The 22682-nt window shown below is 42.7% G+C and overlaps 1 pseudogene and 1 gene segment (V, D, J or C); both read right to left on the reverse strand.

Annotated features, from left to right (window-relative positions):
- The window catches only part of LOC132222663 (Ig heavy chain V region 1B43-like), a 150306-nt gene that overhangs the window by 77807 nt on the left and 49817 nt on the right, over window positions 1-22682 (reverse strand).
- Window positions 428-22682, reverse strand: part of LOC132222632 (immunoglobulin heavy variable 3-74-like) — a 42390-nt pseudogene continuing 20135 nt past the window's right edge.

The raw sequence follows: 22682 nt of genomic DNA on the forward strand, positions 1-22682 counted from the left end.
CCTGCTGTCCTGGAACAGGGCCTGTTGCCATCATCTCTGCGTGCAGGTGGCTGGACAATGGCCACCCCGCAGCCTCTCTTCTCCATCAGGACTGACCAGCTCTTTGCTGCTGAGCTGTCTGTACCCCGAACATGACTCTGGAGAAAGTCCTGGAGAAAATTTCAGATGAATAGGAAACCTGCTCCTCCTCCTGCTCCTGGTTTGGATGCTCTGATCTGTGGGTCCTCAGCGCCCCCTGGTGTCTAGGGTTCCCCCTGCAGCCCAGCCCTACTGCTTCCCTAAGGGAGTTTGTGTCTCGGCTCACACTGACTTCCCCTCACTGTGTGTCTCTTGCACAGTAATACATGGCCGTGTCCTCAGTTCTCAGGCTGTTCATTTGCAGATACAGCGTGTTCTTGGCGTTGTCTCTGGAGACGGTGAACCGGCCCTACACAGACTCTGCATAGTATGTGGTACCACCAATACTACTAACACCAGCAACCCACTCCAGCCCCTTCCCTGGAACCTGGTGGACCCAGTTCATGCCATAGCTACTGAAGGTGAAACCAGAGGCTTCACAGATGAGTCTCAGAGACGCCTCAGGTTGTACCGAGCCTCCTCCAGACTCCACCAGCTGGACTTCACACTGGACATCTGCAAACACAAAGACGTCCTGGTCAGGAAACTCTCACACGATCACTGTTTCTCTCACTCATGCCCACTCACATACTCGGTGTTTCTTGTTCTCCATAAATTACCTCTCAAAATAGCAACAAGGAAAACCCAGCTGAGCCCCAACCCCATAGTGAGTGGTCTGTGTTCAGTCCTGATCAGGGAATGGAAACAACTGGGAATCCAGGGTGGGCTCCTGTCCCAGAGCCACAGGGCCAGAGCTGGGCTGGTTTTTATAAACAGAGGCGTTCTATTTGCATGTCTTTCTACTATATAGGGACCTCTGGGGCTGGAGACCTACAGGGAGAGCAATGCCTCTTTGCAGGTGAAAGTGTCCTGAGGGAGAATCATGTCATGAAAACATTTCAATAGCTAAATACAGAATCTTAAGGTGGTTTGGGCATGTCCATGGGACCACATCTGGTGACATTGAGCCCTGTTTCTGGACTGAGCCCTCTCCACTGGCCTCCAGTGCTCTCCTGAACCAACTCCAAGGCAGAGCAGAACCTGCCCAGTGAGGCTGCAGAACCCTGGTATGAGATGAGAGCATGGATGAGTGTCTGTGCTCTGGTGTTACCCCCTCTACAGGGCTTGATTCCTGTGTGGTCTCACAGTCCTCACTAGCATGGCAAAGGTCATGCCTCACCTGGGAGGTGCTCCCCCATCACCTGAGGGGAGTAAAGTTCCCCCAGGTCTGTCACATGCACTAGAGGTCTGTGTTGGGCTCAGGACCACTATCGTGACCCCCACAGCCCCTGTCTGTCAACTCTGTTTTCATGGGCCTGAGACCCTCTTCAGCCCTAATGTGCATGGGCATCTCCATGTGGGTGTTAGGAGGTCAGCGGTAACTGTAATGGCTGCAGCTGGCCCTGCGGTCAGATGTGGCATCTGTCATTGTCCTCCATGTTCACCTGGACCCACTAAGTCTGTCCAATGCTCTAGCTGGCAGACTGCTGTGTGTGGCCGTTTTTTGGGAAGACCCAGGTTCAGAGCCCCCAGGGCCATGTCCCTGTATCACCTGGCTTCCATCAGGCATTTGAATGACACAATTTTCCTGCTCATGTTGAATCCAATAGAGACCAGAGAAGACCCTGCTCAGGCCAGACTGACCCTCTCTGTGCCTGTTGGGAGCTGCCACCATATCCCCAAAGTAACAGCAGTCACATATCCCCACCTTCACAGAAACACTTTCTTCTGTAGCTGGGCCAGAGCTGTGAGCCTGCCCAGGACAGGGCAGCAGTCCCAGCCTCGATCTCATGGATCCATAAATGTGCCAACTGTGGACGCATCCCTTTTCTGGGAATGGGGACTTCTCACCCACTTCAGGGAAAGACTGTGGAGACTGAAAGAACATTCTGCAGGATGTCGTCCTACCTATGATGGGCGATTCTTCCTGCACCTGCGTGCTCTCCTCCTGTTTCACTGTGAGGTGCAGTGTGACAGGGCCCTGAAGGGAGTCCTGAGGGACAGGGTGTCTGCATCGTGGCTCAGGGAGGCTGACTATGTCTTCAGGAAGTTAATGCCATGAATCGTCATGCCCATGCAGGTCCAGGCCCAGAGCCTGGAATCAGCCTGTCCACTGTCCATACTAGCCTGCCTGCTCCCCAGAAATCTGTGTCACACTGGAAATATGTGTGACAAGACATCTGAGTGAAATGAGAAATCTGAGTGACAGGAAATGTGAGTGACAGTAAATCTGAGTGAAATGAGAAATTTGAGTGACAGGAAAAGACTGGGACCCATGACCTTGTTCCCTTAGTGTGCCACCTGTCCCTCCAGGGTCACTGGCCCTGGAAGACCACATTTGGGATCTCCTGTCAGGATCAGACATCAGCATCTTGGAAATTCTCATAACAAGCCATCCAATAGCCATAGCAAACCCATGGCACAGGGTGAGTTCTGGTCAGGAGAGATGTCTTCTTCTCCGTGGGAGCCTGCACCTGAATCAGCTGATTCCCTTTCAATGGCTGGAGGGGAGCCCATGGATGGGGCCCTGGTGACAGGTGGGTGTGGTGTCAGTTCTGTACCAGCTCAGGTCCTCAGAGGGAGGGGCTGGGCAGCCTCCATGGCCCAAGCTGGGGAAGCCCTGATATGAACCAAGACGGCACTGGGAACACTGGAGCAGTATTGGATGAAGCAGGTCAGACCACTGAACTCTGACCTCCCTGACCTCTGACCCCACAGAACAGCCTTCACTTGCTTGGGGCTGGGGGCTGACTCTAAATACTAAGCATTCAATTGGAGTTTACAATGGAAGTACTTGAGTATATTGCCAGCATGTTTAATTCAATTAAGCTCCTAGGAAAGTTAGCATTAAATATAAACAAATATAAAGGAACTCTGAGGAGGACATGATAAAGATAGAAAGTGGAGACCGGAGGAGACAGTGCCAGGGGACGGACAGTGGCTCCCTCGTGTTCAACTTGGAGGAGTGGTGTCTCCCCCAGGAGCCCACTCTGAGGCCTTGGTCTCCCTGGGACTCCGGTTGGGCAGCTGGGCCCCATAGAAGCACACCAACACGCACAATGCTCCAGCTGCACCCTTTAGTTTTACTGAAAAAGTGACTTTAAAAAATGCAACATGACTAGAAAAACAAGACTGACAGGCATTCTGAGAGTTGCCTCACTGACCCTTTACTCATCAAGGCAATAACGCCCATCGAGGGATGTATGTGTGGCAGAGGGTAGATCCCATGCATACAGGTTCCGTAACTTCAAGAGAACAACAAAGAAGAGAAAAACACAGCACCCAGACACACGCTGCGGTCACGGTGCCCCTTATGCATTACACTTCAGAAGGGGGGCCCGCAGCACCTGGGCCCCCAGTAAACCCAGGGCGACCCCGCAGAGGATGTCACACCCCTGTTCAGTCTCCGCCCTGACAGCGCAGGTGCTGTGATGTCAGGAAGGAGACAGGGAAGAACTCCAGTAGATCTTCCTGGCGTCCATAAATGCCGTCATCTTCAGGGGGGCAGTGCCTCTTGTCTCCTGGGAAATCACTTTCAAGCTTGAGCATAGAAGACCTTATAGGATTTGCACAAACAACAGCTGAGAGTAAACAAGATTATCTGGAATAAACACCAGGGACTTGTATTTATAGTGGCAGATTCCATTGCTACTGAAGACGGATATTGGGGGTAAAAAGAGGAATTGGTAAAAAGATTTCGCATTTTGTTTCCTGCTGATTCTCTTGTTCAACCAACCTCCAGGGGGTTTCTAAGTGCTCAGGCACCTAGGATGTGACCTGCTCTAGAGATCGGGTTCCATGTCTGAAAAGTGAAAACCTCAAAGGGGAATAAAAACAGGAGGGAAGTTTTCTGGCAAAGCGCAGCTCTAAATATACGTTTAAATGAACAAACAAACAAAAAGAATAACGAAACAATGCTGTTTTGTTCCGATGCTCTGGCCTCAGTTGCAGGTTGGAGGAATGATGTCTGCCCAGAGAGGAGGTCAGGCTGCATGGACAGTCCTTGCCCTTGGTTTTTATTGGATTGTTTATCTTCGTTTCATTAAGTTATGTGAGTTCCCTATAAATCTTGGAGATTAAATCCTTATCAGATGTCACATTGGCAAATATGTCATCCCATGCAGTGGGCTTTCTCACTATTTTGTTGATGGTTTCTTTTGTTGGGTGGAAGGTTTGTATTTTGATGTAGTCCCATTTGTTTATTTTCTCCTTAGTTTCCATTGTCCTGACCTAGGTCCTTAATTGAATACCACGTGCGGGCACGCATGTACAGTGCTATTGAAACTTCGTGGTCCATGCGCAGAAGTCGATATTTTGTGGAAGAGCCACACTCAAGGGCCCAAAGAGCTACACGTGGCTCGCGAGCCACAGTTTGCCGACCACTGTCCTAGGAGATGTGTCGATAAGTATATTGTTATGAGAGATGTCTGAGATTTTGTTGTCTATGTATTCTTCTAAGATATTTTGGTTTCCCATCTTTAAAGTCTTTTATCCATTTTGGGTTTATTTTTGTCTATGGTGTAAGTTGGTGGCCTAGTTTCATTTTTTTTTGCATGTAGCTGTCCAATTTTCCCAACACCATTTATTGAAGAGACTAACTTGACTTCATTGTATGCTCTTGCCTCCTTTGTCAAATATTAATTGAGCATAATGGCTTGGGTTGATTTCTGGGTTTTTTGTTCTGTTCCATTGGTCTATATGTCTGTTCTTGTGCCAGTACCAGGCAGTTTTGAGAACAGTGGCTTTGTAGTATAGCTTGATATCTGATATTGTTATCCCTCCCACTTTGTTCTTTTTTCCCAGGATTGCTGTGGCTATTCAGGGTCTTTTACCTGTTTAGTTAAGTTTATTCCTTGGTATCTTAATTTTTTTGGTGCAATGGTAAATGGGATTTTTGTTTGTTTGTTTCTCTTTCTGTGAGTTCATTATTGATGTATAAAAAGCCAAGATCTTTGAGGTAATATAGTAGGCAGACATAAGCAGAGCAAGGACAATGGGCCAACTGGCACTACCAGATGTAACTAAATCTTTCCACCTCTATGTATCTGAGACAAGGGGACTCCCCAGAAGCAAGAGGAAACTAGGCTGCAGATGAAGCAGCCCAGGAGGATGCCCTAAAACCAGTGGGGCCTTTACAGATTCTCGTGACTCTTCCAGACCCTGAACTACCCACCTCACCAGCTTACATGGAAATATATCCAATCTAGAAAGGCTGAAATCCATAACCAATCTTTACTCAAGTTCTTTCAGGCTTTACAGTCTCCCCAGAAATCAGACCAGAAGCACGTCTGAGATGCTCTGTCTGTATCCAGTTCATCCCTTCCAATATGGTGACTCTGTTTAGGTAAAGAAATTTGTCACCCAAGGACTGACTCCTGCCTGGAAATGACCACCCGCATGGCAGTCAAGGTCGACAGGATCCCGAGGTGGCTTCATCACACCCAGCTTAAGACAGCCCAGGAAAAATAGAGAGTCCAGGACTCTTTGGACCCTTTAAAGATTACTCCTGACCCTTATCTTATAAACAGGCCCACTGACTTTATTCGGCAAAGAATTAATTCTACCAAGCTTATAGTCCTGAGGGGTCAATATAATTCCATCCCCAACAATGACCCAAAAGAGTCAATGATTTGACTCATGTACATAAAACCAGTGGGGAATGAAGCACCCATCTTACATAAAAACTGTTTGAAATGTTAACCCTGCTATTCTGGCTTCTGCCTAAATAATAAGGAAAATAAGATTACTTCCATTCCAGAGAGACCATAAACTATGCCCCAGACAGAGTTGTCAGTGCTGGCACAAAGCCAGGCCTTGAGAGATGGTCTCATGGCCCCTTCTCAGCACATAGGCCTTCTTTCTCAGAAGGCCCGGAAGTCTCATTCCAAATTTGGAAGACAAAGGACTGGAAAAAGTATAAATAGAGGAGTTTCCTCCATGTTGGGGGGCCCAGAATTTGAAAGACATATTTTTCTCTGGGCCTGCACAGAATTTAATAATAAAATATAACTCCCTTTCTCTAAGTGTGGCTTAGTTTTTCTCCTGTCTTCTACAACAGTACCAGCCTTGCATTCCTGAAATAAAACCCACTTGATCATGGTGTATGATCTTTGTAATATATTACTGGATGCAATTAGCTAGAATTTTCAGTCTAATGCTCTCCCAACTGAGCTATTTCGGCCGCTAATTAGCTAGAATTTTGATGAGGATTTTAGCATCTATGTTCATCAGGGATATTGGCCTGTAATTCTCTTTCTTTGTAATGTCTTTATCTGGTTTTGGAATTAAGATAATCCTGGTCCCATAAAAAGAGTTTGGAAGTATTCATTCCTCTTGGATTTTCTGAAATAGTTTGAGGAGTATAGGTGTTACTTCTTCTTTGAATGTTTGGCAAAACTTCCCTGTGAAGCCATCCAGACCTGGGCTTTTGATTGGTGGGACTTTTTGTTTTTTGTTTTGTTGTTTCCCCCCCTGCTTCTATTTCATCAGTTGTTATTGGCTTATTCAGGTTTTGTCATTCTTTGTAATTCAGGTTTGGGAGATTGTATTTTCCTAGGAATTTGTCTATTTCTTCCACATTGTACAGATTGTTGGAATATAGTTGTTCATGGAATTTTCTTACAATCCTTTGTATTTCTGTGGTGTCAGTGGTTACTCCACTTTTGTTTCTGATATATTTATTTGGGTCCTCTCACTTTGTTTCTTGATGAGTCTGACTAATGGTTTATCAATTTTGTTTATCCTTTCAAATAACCAGCTCTTGGTTTTAAGTGATTTTTATATTGCTTTTTTTAGTATCTACTTCTACTTACTCTGTGCTTTTCTTGTTGTTCTCTTTCTAGTTCTTTAAGTTGTTGGGTTAAATTGTTTATTGCTTATTTTTCTTTTCTTTCTTTTTTTTTGGGGGGGGGTTTGTTTGTTTGTTTTTAGGTATGTCTATAGTGCTATGAAGTTCCCTCTCAGGACTGCTTTTGCTGTGTCCCAGAGATTTCGGATTGTCGTGCGTTCATTTTCATTCATTTCCAGGAATTTTTTTCTTTCTTTCTTGATGTTGTTGGTAACCCATTCATTATTTAATAACATGATATTTAGCCTCAATGTGTTTGAATGTTTTGGGGTGTTTTTACTATTGTTGATTTCTAATTTTATTCCACGGTGATCTGAGAAGATGCTTGCTATGATTTCTATCTTCTTGAACTTGTAGAGACTTGTTTTGTGTCCTAACATGTGGTCTATCTTTGTGACTGCTCCATGTGCATTTGAGAAGAATGCATATTCTGCTGCATTGGGGTGAAATGTTCTATAAATGTCAATTAAATCCATGTGATCCAGTGTGTACTTTAGAGTCTTGGTTTCCTTGTCTGTAAGATCTATTGAGTGAAGTGAGTGGGATGTTAATGCCCCCTACTATGACTGTATTGTTGTCGATCTCTCCATTAAAGTCTTCTACACGTTTTTTTTTTTTTAAATGTATTTAGGTGCTCCTATTTTGGGTTCACATATGTTTACCAGGGTTATATCCTCTTGTTGGATCAGTCCCTTTAGTACTATGTAGTGAGCTTTGTTGTTTCTTATAGGGCCTTCATTTTGAAGTCTATTTAGTCAGATGTGAGTATTGCTACTCCATCTTTTTGCATGGAAAAACATTTTTCCATCCCTTCACTCTCATCCTGTGTGTGTCTTTTGTTTTGAGATGGGTCTCTTGTAGACAGAATATATTTGGGTCATGTTTTTGTATTCATTCAGCTACCCTATGCCTTTTGATTGGAGCATTTAATCCATTTACATTTAGGATTATTATTGAGAGGTGCTTATTTATTGCCATTATAATACTGTATGGCAAGGTTTCTCCCTCTGGGTCTTGTTCTCATTACCACAAACCCTTTAGCACTTCTTGTAATGCTGGTTTGGTGGTGACGCATTTGTCTGGAAAGCTCTTTATTTGACCCTTTATTTTGAATGATAGCCTTGTTGGATATAGTAATATTGGTTTCAGATCCTTGCTTTCCATTACCTTGGGTACTGCATGCCATTCCCTTCTGGTCAGTAGAGTTTCTGATAAGAAATCAGGTGTCAGCCTTATGGGAGCTCCTTTGTAGGTAACAGTTTTCTTTTATCTTGCTGCCTTTAAGGTTCTCTCTTTGTCGTTTAATTATGATGTGTCTGGGCATGGGCCTGTTTGGATTCTTCTTGATTGGGGTTCTCTGTGCCTCCTGAACTTGCGTAACTTTTTCCTTTACCAGGTTAGTTAAGTTTTTGCCATTATTTCTTCAAACACCTTCCCTATGTCTTTCTCCCTTTCTGCCTCTTCTGGGACACCTGCTATTCTAATATTATTACATTTCACATTGTCCCACAGCTCCCTTAAGCTGTCCTCCTGTTTTATAATTGTTTTTTTTCCTTTTTGATTCTCTGATTAGTGATATTTTCAACTCTGTGTTATAATTCACTGATCTATTCCTTTCCATTTGCCTGAAAGATATTTTTCCATCCTTTCACTTTCAGTCTGTGTGAGTCCCTTCTAATGAGGTGGGTTTCTTGTAGACAGCAGATGTATGGGTCATGTTTTTTTATCCATTCAGCCACTCGATGTCTTTTGGTTGGAGCATTTAGTCCATTTACGTTTAAAGTTATTATTGAAAGGTACTTGTTTGTAGCCATTTCTTTTGTGTGTGTGTGTGGCTGTTTTCTTTCTGAGCTTTTTATTTCTTATTTTTATACCAGTCCCTTTAGCATTCCTTGCATTGCTGGCTTGGTGGTGATAAACTCCCTTAGCCTTTTTTTTGTCTGTTAAGCTTCTTATTTCCCCTTCAAGTTTGAATGATAGCCGTGCTGGATAGAGTATTCTTGGATTCAGTCCTTTGCTTTGCATCACTTTGTAAATTTCTGTCCATTCTTTTCTGGCCTGATGTGTTTCTGTTGAGAAATCATTTGATAATCTAATGGGAGATCCCTTGTATGTGACTTTCCGTCTCTCTCTTGCAGCCTGTAAGATTTTCTCTTTGGCCTGAACATTTGCCATGGTAATTATGATGTGTCTTGGTGTGGGTCTTTTTGGGTTCACCTTGTATGGGACTCTCTGGGCTTGTGTGAGTTTTTTCTTCCCCACCTCAGGGAAGTTTTCTGATATTATTTCTTGGATTAGGTTTTCTAATCCTTGTTCATCCTTCTGTTGTTCTGGTACTCCTATTATTCGTATGTTGTTTCGTTTCATGTTGTCCCAAAGCTCCCTTAGGCTCTCCTCCTGTCTTTTAATTTTTTTCTCCAATTGCAGTACATTTTGGGTGTCTTTTGCTTCCTTGTCTTCTAATTCACTAATTCGGTCCTCCGCTTCTCCTAGTCTACTGTTGATACCTTCAATGGAGTTTTTCATTGCAGCTATATTACTCTTCATTTCTTCTTGGGTCTTACTTAAGTTGTTGATTTTTTCATCTGTTTCTTCTAGCTTCTTCCATATGTTATCGATTTTTTCATCTGTTTCTTCTTGCTTCTTGCAGAAGTTGTCGATTTTTTCATCTGTTTCTTCTTGCTTCTTGTGGAGGTTGTCGATTTTTTCCTCCATCCGGTTTATGCACTCTAGGACCCTTATTCTGAATTCTTTTTCTGTCATGTTGCATGCCTCTGTATTACTTAGCTGCTTTTCTGGAGAGTCCTCCTTCTCTTTCCTTTGGGGGTTTCTTTGTCTACCCATGTTTGATCTCACTGACATATCTAGATGTTGAGTCGTTCAGTGGTTGCTCCCTTGGTGGCAGTGACTCCTTGGTCTGTGGTTGCTCTTCGGGCGGTTGCGGTAGCAGCTGCTCTTCAGTTGTCAGCAGCTCCTCTGGTGGGTGCTGTTCACAGCTGTGGTGGCTCTTCTGGCTGGTGGGGCGAGGTTTCACGTACAGCTGCTGTTCCTCAGCAGAGGATGTGGTGCTTAGGAGGTTGCTGTTGCTTGGATCTGCTGCATTGATTTAAAGGTACAAAATACAACACAACAAGGCACCACGTACCAGGCACTATACACAAATATATTCACGATATTAATAATCCCAAATGAAGGTGACCACCCGAATTAAGAGAATTAGGGGATAAGGAAGAAGGGGGAGAAAAAGATAAGAGAGAAAAAAGAAAAGGAAAGTAGGGTCCAAAAAGAGGAGTGCAAAAATAAAATTGGGAAAAAGGAGGGGGGAAAATAAAAGTAAGAGAAGAAAAAAAAATAGAGCGAAAAGAGAATGAAGTGGAAGAGGGGAAGAGACTTTTTTATATGAGGAGAATACTCCTATAGAACAGCCATTAATCCCAAGAAATTCCAGCAACAGTTCCCTGGAGATGAATGCAAACTAGAAACAACCAATAATATAACGATGAAAATAGAATGCAAACTAGAAACAACCAATAATATAACGATGAAAATAGAATGGAGAACACTAATCCCAAAGTAAAATAAAGAGAAAATAAAATGGCACTTTAAAAAATGGTAAAATGGTAGCAGTAATAATACTGGTAAAAAATAAGAAGGTAGTAATTAAAAGGGTAAAATCAGTTGATGGAAAAAGAGGAAAAGAAAAAAGAAAAGAAAAAAAAGAAAAAAAAATTGATTTCTTAGTTAAAAGGTGAAAAAAGAAAAAAAAAATTGCAGTAGTGAAGGTCCTTCGGTTCTTCTATTCTTCAGTGTGGCTCGCCTTAGACCTGCCAGGTATTCAGGAGAGTGTTGAGTTTCCCTGCGATATACTGTTCCTCTGTGTTGTAAACCACAGTCCTTATTGTAAAGCAGGCCGCATTTATTTCCCAGACTGCCTTATTTTGTGTTTAGCAGAGTCAGTTTGTGGGTCAGCCTCTGGGTGGCAGTGTTCTGGGGTTGGCCTCTGAGGCTATAGGGCCTCTCTGTCCAGTGGAAGTTCACTGCCCAGAGCTGATTGTGTAATAGTTAGTTACTGGCGCTGTGTTGTTGCTGGGATTGAAAATCCCTCTATAGGCCAGACCCTGTTAACTCCCAGGGACTGATAAGGTTATTTTAATCCTTGATCTCGTACAGGGAAGAATCTGGGTGTGGCTGTGCTCCTTGCCTGGGGGCTGGGGGGAGGAGTCTCACTCTCTGGAGAGAGTGGCTGCCCCAGTCTTGGGCTTAGGGGTGTCTCAGCACTCAATTCGCTGCCACCTCTCCTGGCTCCCCCTCTCTCCCCAGTCTCTCCCCAGATTCCACTCCTCCGCACACTCTCCCTCTCTTCAGCACAGGTGAGTGTCTGTATCCGAAATGTCCCATGAACAGGATTCAGTGAAAACAAACAAACAAATGCCGTCCACGGAATCGGGGAAGGCTTGGTTTCTGTAAGCTTCTTCTCTTACCGGGACTGCATGGTCAGGTCAGCTCTTCAGGCTGCCCCCTTTAGGCTCAGTCCTCCGTGATCACAGAACCCAGCTCTCAATTTCCCTGGTGGCGCCAGGAATCCCGCGGTTCTCCTTTCCCCCGTCAGGGGCTGTGCCTGTCCCAAGGGACGCGGCTGTCTGCCACGCGGTCTCCCTCCGACCCTCTGGGCTCAGAGGTCTGGCAAACTTTCCTGCCCAAATCCCTGGTTTTTCTACCTTTCCAGGGGAGTTCTGCTCTTCCCGGCTGCAAACCGTCTCACCAGCTGAGCAATTTCGCCAATTCGGTGTGGATGTTACTAGTTTCAGCTGCTCATTCCATTTGCTCCCGGACATGACCTGGGACGCGTCTGCCTATATCGCCGCCATCTTCCGTCTCCCATAATTCACTGATCTGATCCTCAGCTTCCCCTAATCTGCTGTGTTGTCCTTCCAATGTGTTCTTTATTTGTGTTGTATCATTCTTTATCTCAGACTGTTATTTTTTTTCATGTTCTTTTTTCATAGTTACTGTATCTTTTTTCATGCTGTTGAGCATTTTTACCATCATTACTCTGTTTCAGGTAAATTTCTTATCTCTGTGTCATTTATCTCTTATTCTGGAGGATTCTCTTTTTCTTTTATTGGGAGTTGTTTCTTTGTCTCCTCTTTTTTTGCTGTATGTTTGGGTTTAAGAGTATGTATTAGGTAGATCCTCTACATTCTCAATCTCTAGTGCAAGACAATGTACTAGATATAATGCAGGTTTTTTCAATAAGTGGTGTTACACATATGTTGATATATGCAATTTTATATGTATGCTATTTTGTTGTATTGACAGCAAGCTTCAAAACTTCATATGTCAAATTTGCTGAAGGTGTTAACATCATAGATATTTTTATGCTTAAAAATGTTGAATTTCATGCCAAAAATAACATTTGTGGGAAGTTTTAATTCATTACTTTATTTTGAAGAAAAGTGCTGCTGAAAGTTATTGTATACTTTGGGAAGATTATGGTGAACATGCTCCATCTCAAGATACTTTTGAACACTGTTTTCAACACTTTAAAAGTGATTATTTCTTTGTGAAAGACAAAGAATGCCCAGGTTAATGGAAAAAGTTTGAAGACCAACAATTATAAGCGTTATTGGATGAAGATGTGTGTCAAACTCAAAAACAACTTGCAGAAATATTAAACTTTGTTCAGCAAACAATTTCTGATTATTTACAAGCAATGGGAAAGATTTTAAAGGAAGGAAAATGAGTGCCACATCAATTGAACGAAAGGCAAATGGAAAACGAAAAAGTCATCAGTAAAATGTTGTAACAATGGCACGAAAGAAAGTCTTGTTTGCATTGAATTGTGACTGGCAATGAAAAGTGGATTTATTTTGAGAATCCCAAATGCACAAAATCATTGGTTGATCCAGGTCAATCATCAACATTGACTGCAAGGCCAAATCACTCCAGAAAGAAGACAATGCTCTGCGTTTGGTCCGATCAGGAAGTTGTGGTATAGTATGAACTTCTAAAATCAGGTGAAACCAGTAATATTGATGGCTACCAACAACAAATACAGGCACTTCTCAAGTTACATCAGACTCGATGTATGTCGTTTCATGGTTATGTTGCCATCTCTCATTTATTTATATAAAAAAAGTTCCTTCATTCTGACATATGTACATATGTGCTTTATGTTTTTTTTTATTATTTACTGTATTTGCTACAAGTAAAGGTCAGGAATTGTTAATTTCTTTCTTTATTTTTCTTTTACTGTTTCTCTTCATTACTGCTGTATATGTGCTCCATGTGAGTGACGTAGGTGCTTATGTAGGTGGGTTTTGACTTACGACAAAAATCATGTTATGTTGCGCCATAGGAACGGATATCTGACATAACAGGAGGACCTACTGTAATCAATTTGAACCACCCTTTGATCATAAAATGACGCAAATGGGCCAAAAGACATGGAAAAGTAATTTTGCTTCATGATAACACACCATCACACACTTCAAAACCACTTAAAGACACGCTAAAATATCTTGTCTGGGAAGTATTAATCCACTCACCGTATTCACCATACCTTGCTGCTACAGATTACCACTTTTTCTGATAGATGGCACCAGCACTTTTTGAGCATCACTTCAAATCATACGAAGAAGTAGAAAATTGGGTCTCTGAATGGTTTGCCTCAAAACAAGAAAAGTTCTATTGGGTTGGTATCCACAAATTACCTGAAAGATGGGGGAAATGTGTAGCTAGTGATGGAAATTACTTTGAATAAAGCACTTTTCATGTTTCTCTTGAAATTATCCTGTATTCTTTGATTACAAAATCCACATTAGTATATGGTACACCTGGCAAAGACTGTTTCTGACTAATTAGATCAGGCAAAGACTCATAGCCTCCAGAGACTGCTTCTGTCTACAGACTGAAAGGATTTCAACTTAAATTGCCCCCCAGGCAATCAACTTCAGGTGTGGCAAGAGTTGTTTTTGTTTTTGTTTTTGAACAGGGAGAGGCAGTTGCTTCTGCCTGGGGGCTGATTTTTATTTTTAATCTCTTAAGTGGCTTCAGGGCAAGGTGTTTTCCAATAGGGTGTATCAACTGTCTTCCCCCTAGGCAAGGCAAATGTCTATGTGGGAAAGATGTCCAAAGGTGTCCTCCTCTGTGTGAGGGAATGACTCAGCACTGAAAACTTGGGTATCTGCCTTCTGAGCTCTATCCCCCGAGTACCCAGTCTAGACTTCTGCTCTCACAGTTCTGGTCCACTTCACCCTCCCTCTGTTGGAGTACAAGATGTGTGGCTCTACAGGGAATTTTGTGCATTGGCCCGTTACTTCCTGGCAGAGAGCACCCTGCTTCTTTTCATAGCCAGATGTTATGTGGGTACCCTCCTCAGTTTCAGTGCTCTCTGCTAGGGGGCTCAGCTTTAGGATTAGACCCCAGAGTTCTCAGTGGAAACCCCCCACACATGAGATATCTCTTTGGGACTTCAGTTGCTATCTGTGGGTGCCCAGCCAGCACTTTCTTGACTTCACCTTCCTACCAATCGCTATGCAGTCTCCAATTTTGGTCCAATTTCAGGTATGAGAGTTCTCTCCAGTGAGTTTTCTATTGATTATTCTTCCAAATCTGTTTATATGATGGTATACATTATCCTTCATTCTGTGGACAAGGGTAGCACATTTACTGATTTAAAAACATTGAACTACCTTGCATTCTTGTTTGCCGGAAGCCAGTCCATCCTTGCTGCTTGACACAGTCGCTGCAGGAAAGAAACATCTGCACAGCATATGTTTCAAGGGACCTGGCGTATATAGCATACTGTTCTTAATATGTTTGCTCCCCTTAGCGCTGTGTGTTTTAACCAAGGTCACCTCTCCGAGAAAGGTTGTTTCCCCAGGTAGGAATTTTTCCCTGAAGTCAGGGAGGGGATGCCTCTCCTAGAAAGGTTGTTTCCCCAGGTAGGAATTTTTCCCTGAAGTCAGGGAGGGGATGAAACTCCTTAACTTAGTGCCAGGCGGGTAGTTAATCACTACAAACAATCATGCTTAAGCTACATAATCTTTACTCCCTGGAATGGAGATAAGAAACGCCCTAACCTTTGTAATAGACATTGACAGGATTAAAATCAACTGGGATAAATACGGATGTAACAAGACAATAAACAGCAGAACCTCTCTGGAGATCCAGACCAGAACTTGGCTGGAGATCCTGGCTGGAGATCCTGGCTAGGCTGCTGATCAACTGAACACTGTCTCCGTGTCATTCCTTCTTCGCCAACTCCGTCCACACCTTTGGGGACCCCTGGACCTGCTGGGGTTGGACCCCGGCACTTGTTCAATATCCCACTGGAGTAAATGATCCTTTCAATGTGGTGTTAAAGTCCATCATATATTATTCAGGTTTTTTGCATTTGTGCTTATCAGGGATATTGGCCTGTAATTTTTGTGTGTCCTTACCTAACTTTGGTATCAGTATAATGGTCACCTCATTAAATCTCTTTAGAAGTGTTGCCTCATTTCATTCTTGGAAGAATTCAGGAAGGATTGATTAAAAAGTTATGAATTCTTCTTTGAGTTTTTGGTGGAATTCCCCCTTGATTCCATTTGTTTGTTGGCTTTTATTTGGTAGAAGGTTTTCACTACTATATCATTTTTTTTTCCAAAATCTTAGCAATCTAGCCAATTTGGAATCTGGTTCCTAATTTGAGACCCTACTAAGTGGACTGAGAAATAAAACTCTTGCTCTTCACAGGGTGTGGTCAGTGTTGAAATAATAGTTGATTTCATACCATATGTTAATTTCATATGCCATCCAAGAGAATGAAATAAAACAACATTATCTTGTATAAAAGTCATAAAGTGCCTTTGTCCTGAGAATGTTCCTCCCTTACCACATCTCCATGGAGCACACAGAACAGGACCCAGCCACTGCACTCTGAAATCCACCATAGTTTGTGCAGAAGGCATAGCTGTACATGACTCCCAGACCATGGTTGAGCTCTGATGTGACACCAAGACATGACCATCACTGAGAGACACAGGTGTCATCTGTCAGAAACATGGGGCTCAATAAATCTCCAGTGGACTTCCTGGGCCTTCTTGAAGTGCAGGGAGGTTAACCAAGTTCCACATTTCATGGACACACTTTGATTGTGTGCTGATGGTTTCTGCAGGCTAATGAACCCCTCTGCATTTTTCTTCCTCCATAAATGATACACGCGTGTTTGCATGTGAGGATTTTTCTGATAGAGTATATCTTTAAAATACAAGGCCATTAGTGGTAGTCACTGCACCATGGGTCTATAGAGACTCTTGGGAGAAACTGTTATAGTGAGAGGAAGGCAAGGACCTTCAGAGAAATCAACCATAAGCACCACCTACAACTGCTCTTGTGACTGTAACTCAGAATAGGTGGGTCTTGAGCCCACCCTGCAGCCAAGTGCTCATGTCTCCCTTAAGGAGGTTTGAGGCTCACACTGACGTCTCATCACTGTGTCTCTCCCACAGTAATACCCTTCCATATCCTCAGCTTTCAAGCTGTTCAGTTGCAGAAACAGCGTGTTCTTGGTGTTGTCTCTGGAGATGGTGTAGTGGCCCCTTATGGGAGTCTGCATTATATTTCTGACTTCCATCACTACATGTAACTGCCACCTACTCCAGCCCCTTCCCTGGAGCCTCTTGGACCCAGTGCATCCAGTGGTTATTGAAGGTGAACACAGAGGCTGCACAAAAAGTCTCAGAGAACCCCCCCAGGCTTTGCCAAGACTCCCCACCTTCCAGACTCCACTAGCTGCACCTCAAACTGGAAACCTGCAAACATAAAGACATCCTGGTCAGGAAACTCTCACACATCCATGCTTCTCTCACTCATGTCTACTCACATAATCAGTGTCTCTTGTTCTCCATATATTATCTCTCAAAAGAGCCACAAGGAAAACCCAGCTGATTGCAAACCCCATGGTGTATTCAGTCCTGATCAGGGAATCAAAATACCTGAAAATCCAAAGGCTGAGCTCCTGTCCCAGAGCTGCAGGATGTTATGAGATCAGGGAGCTCAATTTGCATGACCTACTACTCTATAGGGATCTCTGGGGTTAGACGCTGATATAAAGGACATGGCCTCAGAGTGTGATATGTCCAAGGGTGCATGCCTATTAAAATAAATCCCCACATCTAAGTCTGTGCCTTCTGACACTATTTCTTCTACAAAGTGATCAGAGTGTACCTAAGAACAGAGTATACCTAGAGCCAGTGGACCAAGTGTTGGGGGAGAGTGGAGCATCTGTGTGTGTCCCTAGGAACCAGCAGAATGAACTGTAGAAACAAAGAGAGAGCTCCCAGGTCCTATTCCTTCAGGGGAGTTTGGTGCTGGATGTGTAGCAGCTGCACTGCTTCCTTTGTAGTGTTTATTATCTAGACTCTGTTATATATCCAGTTTCCTACATTGGTATATAGAAGAATCTCTGTCATGACCGGTTGTGTTTAGATGAAGATATCAGTAATGATTTAGGAATATTTAAGTTTAGGTTATGAAAATCTTGTTATTGGAAAGCTGATGTATGCATATGATCCTTGGGACCACTGACCCATGTCCCCACATGATGGAGGTCATATGGCTTGGGACCACATTGGGAGGAAAGCTACCTGGGAACATGAATGGGGGATGAAACAAAACAAAGGGCACACACGTCCAGGGTTCTGTTTCATTAGTTAGTGATGTCCTTGTTGGGTAGCCAGTCCAAGTTTTCTTTTCTCACTTTCTTCTGAAACAGGCCCACGTATTTCCTAGATACGTGAAGGTACTCTGTTGAGAGGGTGAAAGAGCACAAGCCATTTGTGTGTTGGTTTCATATCTTACATCTTTCCTGAATTCTAGTTCTATTAGCTTCTCATATAGTTTTTAGGGTTTTATATGTACAAGATTATGTCATGTCTTGCATACAGATAAGGAGAAATATTTAACTTGTTTTCCTCTGATATGGGCATTTTAAATTTATTTTTGACTAGTTATTCTAACAAAGACTTCTAGTTTTGATGAATTGAAGTAGTCACAGGGGAACCCTAGTCTTAGTCCTGATGTAAGAAGAAAAGCTTTGAAATTTTCTCTGTGTAGCATGATGTCATTTGTTGTCTTCTCAAATATGGCCTTTAGTATTTTGAGGCCCATCACTTCTACACCCAATCTGATAAGAATTTTAATTCTGAAGTGTTTTTCAACTTTAAAGACTTTATTCTATACCTATTTATATGGTGGTATACTTTATCCTTCATTCTTTTGATGAGGTGTATCACAGTTACTGGTTTACATATGTTCAACCATCCTTGCATGCCAGGACAGTATCAACTTGATTGTGGTAAATGATCTTTTCAGTGTGCTGTTAAGATTCCTTGTATATTGTTGAGGGGTTTTGCATGTATGTTCATCAGGGATATTTACCTGTTTTTTGAATGTTTTTATTTGGCTTTGATATGAGTGTAATGATCACCTCAATAAATTGTTTGGAAGTGTTGCCTCTTTTTTTATTTGTTTGTTTGCTGGTTTGTTTGTTTACAATTTGCACCCAAGGATTTTTATATTGATTTTCAGAGATAGTGGAAGAGAGAGGATAAGACAGAAGGAAATATTGATGTGAGAGAGACACATCAATTGGTTGCCTCCTGCATGAGCCCTGACCATGGCCTCGCCCAGGTAGGAGCCCGCGACCTAAATAGGTGGCCTTGACCAGAATCAAACCCAGGACACTTCGGTCCACAGGCCGATGCTCTATCCACTGAGCCAAACCAGCTAGGGCTAGAAGTGTTGCCTCTTTCTTTAGTACTTGGAAAATTTCAAGAAGAGATGATTAAAAAGTTAACAATTCTTATTTGAAATTCCAGTGGAATTCACTCTTGAGTCCATTTGGTCCTTGGCTTTTCTTTGTTGGAAGGTTTTCATTATTACATCAATTATTTTGTTGAGTGTGTTTCCTTCCATGACCCGCGTGGAGTAGGGTTCGGTACCTGAAAGAGGAGCCGTACAACAAATGAGAGAAAAGACACGAGATAATTTTGCAATATCGGAGGTCCAGGCGGGCAAGTCCAACTCAAGGAGAGGGACTTCCACCCATGCTCAGGCCACTCCAATCTTTTATTGATCTGGAGTAGCCCTTAGGCAGGCAACCCCCCAGTAACAAGCAGACTAGCCCATCAGCAAGGATTTACATAATAATAAATGGGGGAGTAGTTTCAGCTACCACTGTCTGGACAAACAGAGGTGGCGCCTAGCTCCGGGCTTTGCTAGGGCTTCAAAGGCACCCAGCCTTGGGGGGGTTTCGGGGAGTGCTCTGTCTATGCTTATCAGATAGTGAAGGCAATAAACAGTTTCCCACATCTCCCCCTTATTTTTTCTTTAAAAAATATTCAAGTCCCAATTTCAATGTCCAAAAGTTCTGAGTCCATGTTTCAATGTCCAAAAGTTCATGCGTACACGCCAGCAATGAAATGTTGGTTCTGGATGGTGGAAAATGCAGGTCCGGTCCTTTCTGGTCTGGTCCTGGGCACCCTGCTGCGACGCACAGCTGCTGACTGCTAGCATGGCAAGGCGTCTTCCACCATCTCCATCTCTGAACTGTCTCTTCTGTCTTGTGGCTGGCTTTCTGTGATCCGTTGTTACAGGAATCCACATGGTCTTATAGCTGTTCTCTGAAAGTATACAAACATATTCTCGACCAAAGGTTAAAGGAAAAAAAACCTTACTTGGGGTATTTTCTGTAAAATGATCTTTCCCTGGCTTACCCTGGCATCATGTGTGTTTTTTCTGGGTGTCTCATATTATCATTATAAACGGAAAAAAGAAATTTTTTTTTTCTCTAAATGTAATTTAGTTACAGGATCTATTTCCTTACATGGTATTCTTCCACTATATTTTTCCACTATCCCCCCTTTTTTTGATTTAATTAGGAGGCTTCATGGAAACTTTATAATGCAGTCTAGATAGCTTTAAATATTAATTCTTTGCACAAGAAAAATTGAACCTGAACATGCTTTAAGTTCATAGCATGTTTACCATGAAATGAAAGTTTTTGTTAATACTTTTTGAATAATTACTTATTTCAAATTGGCCAAATTTAATTAATTTGAAAACTATTTTTGCTGTCAAATTTAATATTTTAACAATAATCTTAATTTACACTGTAAATATTAATTGAAAGGATCACTTTACATCCTTGTGAAGGCTCTGAGCATTCCTGTTGTTAGGCTAGATTTAGACATAGGGTCTGTTAGCCAAGCCTCCGTTTTCCTGGGTACTGATTTCAGCTGGACCAAATCTCTTCTATTTGGTTCCTGATCTGGGCTGGGCATGGGAAGCAAGAAGCAGCCATGGGGACAGGAGACCTTCCTCAGAAGGGCCGAGTGTTCAAGCCCGTGCACCATTCAAGCCCGTGCACCATTGGGGGGGTGAGGATCTGTGCCCCACCTTTGTTGCACCCCAAGTTTTCTCCTACTGGCCCCCAGCTGTGCCTGTCTTAGGTCGTCCCACCCTGTGAGATCTTACCCGTCGTTGACTACCAGCTATCTCTGGGCAAAGTAGGGTGATGTGAGGTTCAGTTCTGTCTCCTTGGTAGCCTATGTCCCTCTGGCCTCCATGCCCAGCAACTGCCTTCGGATCCCCTCACCTGCTGGCGGGGCTCCGGCATTGATCATAGGGAACCCAGGTTTCTTCTCCAGAGAGGGCCCAGCTTACGCCATTGGGCAAGAGACAGATCCATGGTACCAGCTTTTCATGTTCCCAGCTTGAACAGAGAGCTCAGATAACAGCTGTAGGCAATTGGATTCCTCTTGGCAAAAAAAGTCAAGATAGGTCAATAAAGAATGCTTAAGTGCCTTCCCCAGGAGGCCCTCCACACAGTGGAAAGGAATAAATCCCTTCATGTAAAGCATTCAAATTCATTTGTAAATTTCTTTGGGATAAATGCACAATATACTATTATAAAGCATCAAAAATTATTAATAAAACTTTGTAGAATAATACCATGTAAGAATATTCTTTGCTCTAGGTCATGACAACTTAATTTTAAACTCAAAGTTTGGAATGAAGAACCTAGTTTTCAAAAAAAAAAAGAGAAATTTACAGAAGCAGAGACAGTAGGCTATCCAAATTACAGTTCTGGGTCTCCAGAGCACTGAGTTGACACGCTAACTGGATCCTTATGACTTTGGAATAGCTATGCTTTCCTTCCCAGGTAAAGGAAAAATGTGCCTTCTAAGACATATGAAACTTATAGTTTTTACCTGAATTAATTGTTACCATACTTCACTTTACCGTGCCCCAGGTGGTCTTTGGGCTGTTGGTTGTCTGGTTTGTCTTCCTCCTGTTCCTCATCTTCAGTGGACTGCTTGGAGTCGCTGCTCTCTGTGGCTGAGGTAGTTGATTGTTTACAGCTACATGTTATGGCTCCAGGCGCAAGATCTTCAGTCTGGCTAGATTCCTGATGTAGTTTAATATTTCTAGCAGGAATCCATACGGGTTTGGAAAAATTCTCTGGGAATATACAAGCGTACCCTCTGCCAAAGGTTAATAATGGGTCAGGTCCCTTCCATAAACCAGATTCGGGATCCTTCCATTTAACTAGACCATTTTCTTTTGTTTTATTCTGACACCAATGTAGCTCCATAGGTGTCTTTCCATCAGCATCACAAGTGAAAAAATTTAGAGTAATTAAGGCTTGATGCAGCCTACCTTCAGGTGATTTCTCCATCATCCCCCCCTTTTTGTTTTTCTAATTGAGATTTCAGTCTTTGGTGTTGACATTCAATAATGGCCTGTCCTTGGGAATTATATGGTATTCCCGTAATGTGCTGAATTTTCCACTTTTTACAAAATTCCTGGAATTGACAGCTTGTATAAGCAGGTCCATTATCAGTTTTAATAATCTTTGGAATTCCCATGACGGCAAAAGCAGCTAGACAATGATTAATAACCTGTTTTGCCGTCTCTCCTGAAGATACAGTGGCCCATAGGACCTTTGAAAAAGTATCTACAGAGACATGTAACGCCCCAAGACGTCCAAAAGGAGTATAATGTGTTACATCCATTTGCCAGATATGGTCCCTTAGCAAACCTCTAGGGTTGACTCCTGTGTTAGGCCCTTGAGGTAGATGTAACATGCAACTGGGACATTCCTTGATAATCTGTTTTGCTTTCTGTCGAGAGATTGAGAATTGTTTGGACAACATTTTAGCAGGCTGATGTAAAAGCTGATGAGACTCTGAAGCCTCTTTTAATAAAGCAACCAATTGATCAGCATGTGCATTTCCTTTAGTTAATGGGCCAGGTAATACACTGTGAGCCCTGATGTGAGTGATATAAAAAGGGTATTGTCTCTGCTGCACAATCTGCTGAACCTGCTTAAATAGTAAGAATAAACTTTGGTCACTAAGCCATTTCAACCGGGCAGTTTCAATTCTACTTACTAGGCCCGAAGCATAAGAGGAATCAGAAATTATGTTAATAGGCTGTTGGAAATCTTGCAATGCAGCCTTAATAGCTTCTAATTCAATTCTTTGCACAGAAGTATGACTGGTCAGTATGACTCGGTCAGAATTTATAGTATGATAGGCAGCTTTCCCATTAGATGACCCATCAGTAAAAACAGTTAAAGCTCCAGGAATTGGTTCCTGCCTAGTATTTTTTGGTATAATGATGGAGGTCTTATTTAAAAATTGTAAAAGTTTATCTTTTAATAGGTGAC

Source organism: Myotis daubentonii, chromosome 20, assembly GCF_963259705.1.
Source record: "Myotis daubentonii chromosome 20, mMyoDau2.1, whole genome shotgun sequence".
Lineage (NCBI taxonomy): Eukaryota > Metazoa > Chordata > Mammalia > Chiroptera > Vespertilionidae > Myotis > Myotis daubentonii.